The sequence below is a fragment of the Ananas comosus genome, linkage group 7 (genome assembly GCF_001540865.1).
Source record: "Ananas comosus cultivar F153 linkage group 7, ASM154086v1, whole genome shotgun sequence".
In the NCBI taxonomy this organism is placed as follows: Eukaryota; Viridiplantae; Streptophyta; class Magnoliopsida; order Poales; family Bromeliaceae; genus Ananas; species Ananas comosus.
The window spans coordinates 6909986-6913365 of record NC_033627.1 but is presented as its reverse complement, the minus strand read 5'-3'; positions in this window follow the sequence as shown (position 1 = coordinate 6913365).

The following is a 3380-nucleotide window of genomic DNA, read 5'->3' as shown; positions in this document are numbered from 1 at the left end:
TGTTGTAATGAAATGTAAAAAATCGAAAATGTACAAGTTGGATGTAATGTATATGATCTAAATTGAATCATAGTACAAAATGAATGTTAGTTTTTCTTTCTTTCACTCATGGCCACTGCTTACCGTCGTGTAAGCCAATTGTGCTTGTTTCCGCTAGTGCTTTTCTCTATGGCTGAAAATGTACATGTGATGAGCCTTGGGCGGTCAGGGGAAACTCTGTCCGTTCGGCGTCTGTTTGACGTGCCCGGGCCGGGCCAAATTGGTATTCGGTCCCGGGGCGTGACAGATATTGTGGTATCAGAGCCTAGAGTGAAAGAATAGGAATTGACCTAGAGACCCTTAGGATTGGAAGACCTTAAGGATCTAGGAAACGTGAGTGACGTGGAATTAAAGTTAGCGAAAGTATCTGATTGGGTTAAGTTGGGACATCTCTAATGTGATTAGAGGCTAAGTTTAATTTTCATTTATTTCCTACTCCTTGTTTTGTGTCGGGCGGCCGACGACATAATGCTTGGGGCAAGAACGAATGCATAAGTTGCTTTCGCCGGATTGGGTATGGTCAAGCAATGTTGGTTGTGTAGCTAATGCGGGTTGCTTCTTTTCTGGAAGCAATGGCACATCGTTGTCGACCGGAGACAAGGTCGATACCGGAGGAGCCAAATGCGGAGCCCGAGCGATCCGGAGCGAGTGGTGACGGAGAGCTTAGGGATCAAGTGGCTGTGCTTATTGGAGTAGTGCGGCAGCAAGCGGAGTCCGTTCAACGCCAAGGGGAGCAGATTCAGCGGCTCCAGGAGGCTTTGGAGCGTCAGCAGGCGGCGGCGGCCCAGACGGGTGTCGAGCATGTCGCGCCCCTTGTGGTAGTGCCGAGCGTGGACGAGGGAGCGGCGGCAGCAGCGGCTGTCCTAGTTACGGTAGTACCGGCCGTATCGAGAACCTCAAATCCCGATAGCGCAGCGGTAGAGGCGGAGTGAGAGCGCACGTTGGCGGCTCTCATTCAGTTCAAGAAGTTCAACCCACCTACCTTCGAGGGCGGTTTGGTGGAGCCAGCGGTCGTGGAGTCGTGGATCGACTCGATGGAAACGCTCTTCGAGGATCTCAATACCTCGGAGAAGGATAAAGTATACCTTGCCACCCATTGTCTTGAGAAGGCGGCAATGGTGTGGTGGAAGCGAGTTAAGCGGGATCGACCTACTGATCTTCCGCTTATGCTGCGGGAGGAGTTCAAAAGAGCGGTGTTCGCGAACTATTTGCCCAATAAGGTAAAGCGGAGGTTGCAAGAGAAGTTTCGCAAGCTGCGACAGGGCGACCGATCGGTGGGAGAATATGAGCAAGAATTCTGTCACATCATTGACTGTGTTCCCGATGTTGTTAGAGATGATCGGGATCGGGCTGATTGGTTCTTGCGAGGACTCCAGTCGAGGATTTATGAAAAGGTGCAGATCTTGAAGCTAACGACCGTTGCGGAGGTCTTTGATAGAGCATTGTGGGCGGAGCACGGTAGCGCCCATGTACGTGAAGAACGGGAGGCTATGACCGAGAGCAAGGACAAGGGCAAGAAGCGAACGGCGGGTGGTGCCGGGGGCCGGCCGAATGCTAAGAAACCCCCTCGGTATCCCCGATAGCAGTCGAGGAACTGGAGACCTCCTCGATGTGTTATTTGTGGCGGAGAGCACCGAGTGTCGACTTGCCCGCAGCGCGATGGCAAGTGTTTCAAGTGTGGCCAATCGGGACATCTTATCCGGGAGTGCCCGAGCTGGACGTCGTCTGCACCGACGGCGTCGTCAGCACCGTCTACCCCGAGACAGCTTGCGGGGTTGCTACCAGCGATGTCGACTGGGCGCGCGTCATCACCGCGTCAGCTGGAGGGATCGAGAGCGCCTAGCGGCCGAGTCTTTGCCGCTCAGGTGGAGGAGCAACAACCTGCAGCACCCGACGACGTCGTGGCAGGTATAATTGTGATTAAAGGCACTAGAGCTAGAGCAGTATTTGATACAGGCGCATCTCATTCATTCATTAGCACATCATTTGCTCAAACTCATGGCATAGAGATGGTATACAACGAGGATTACTGGTGGGTGAATGCCCCAGAACATTCATTCAGTGTCCACAATGAGTGTTTGGCGTGTCCAGTGCAAATAGGTGATTGGATTATGCTGATTGATCTGCTAGTGCTAGATCAGATGTGGGGATTCGATGTTATCTTGGGGATCAACTGGCTCTCAAAGTACTATGCGGTTATAGATTGTGAAAGCAAGGTGATCACTTTTCGTGAGCCTAATCAAGAAGAATTGGTGTACCAAGCGTGCAAAAGTAGGCGCTTAGCGGTGACTATATCATCTGTGAGGGCGAAGAAAATGATCAAAGGAGGGTGTAAGGCCTATTTGGCAACCATGGTGAATGTAACATACCGAACTTCTAAAATCATAAAGTCACGGTGTACATTTAAATGGTTCCGGTGAGGTTGCGGTGGAATGTAACATACTGGATTTTAAATATAAAAGTGAAAATAAATAAAATAGTATGAAATACTATTTTATTGGATTTAGAGAAGTGAAATATAGGTTGGGAATGACCTGTGCTGAAATCGGAGCGAAAACAGAAGATTTAGAATTTTCTGTGAGAAACGGGACAGATAAATTAACAGAAAATGTACAGTGTCAGTGTCACGCCCCGGATTACACGTTCCCCGGGCACGCCGACAAATCCGCCGTATACAAAAAAATTTTTCCCGTATACGAAGCGACAGCTGTACCTGTAAATCAAACACTACTACGAACAGTAGTAGAGAGCTGCTAGAGAAAATAGAAGCTAAACAAACAGAGTTTCATATACATAGTTCAAAATCCAAAATACAGAGCTACTCGCACTGGCGAGTTAAGTCAACTATGTACATAAACTCGAAACAAAACATCTACCTGCAGTAGGGGCACCTCTAGCTCAGCACGTCGGGTAGGGCTCTAACTCGCGACGCCCTTGCCTCGATCCTGGTCCGCGGATGGTGCAGCAGCCGGAACCTGTGGCTCTGCAAAAACATAGGTAACAACTGGGTGTGAGAACTACTATAAAAACAAGTAGTCCTCAGTAGGTACCGCCCAAGACAACATCGGTCCACCCACCAAGTCTACAAAAGGGAGCAAGAGTAGTCAGAAAAGCAGGAAATAAACTCTACCGCTATCGATCACTACACTATCATGCTCTACACTCACCAACTGTAGGAAATGTCAACTCTGACCCAATCCAATCGGGACTGTAAGCATACCCGTCCCCGGGACTGTGAATACACCCGTCCCTGCTCCGTTGCAACTATCAAGCTCTATCCACACTAACTGGTCCGTGGAGAGTAAGTCCAACTGGCATGAGCAATACCAACGCGAAAGCAC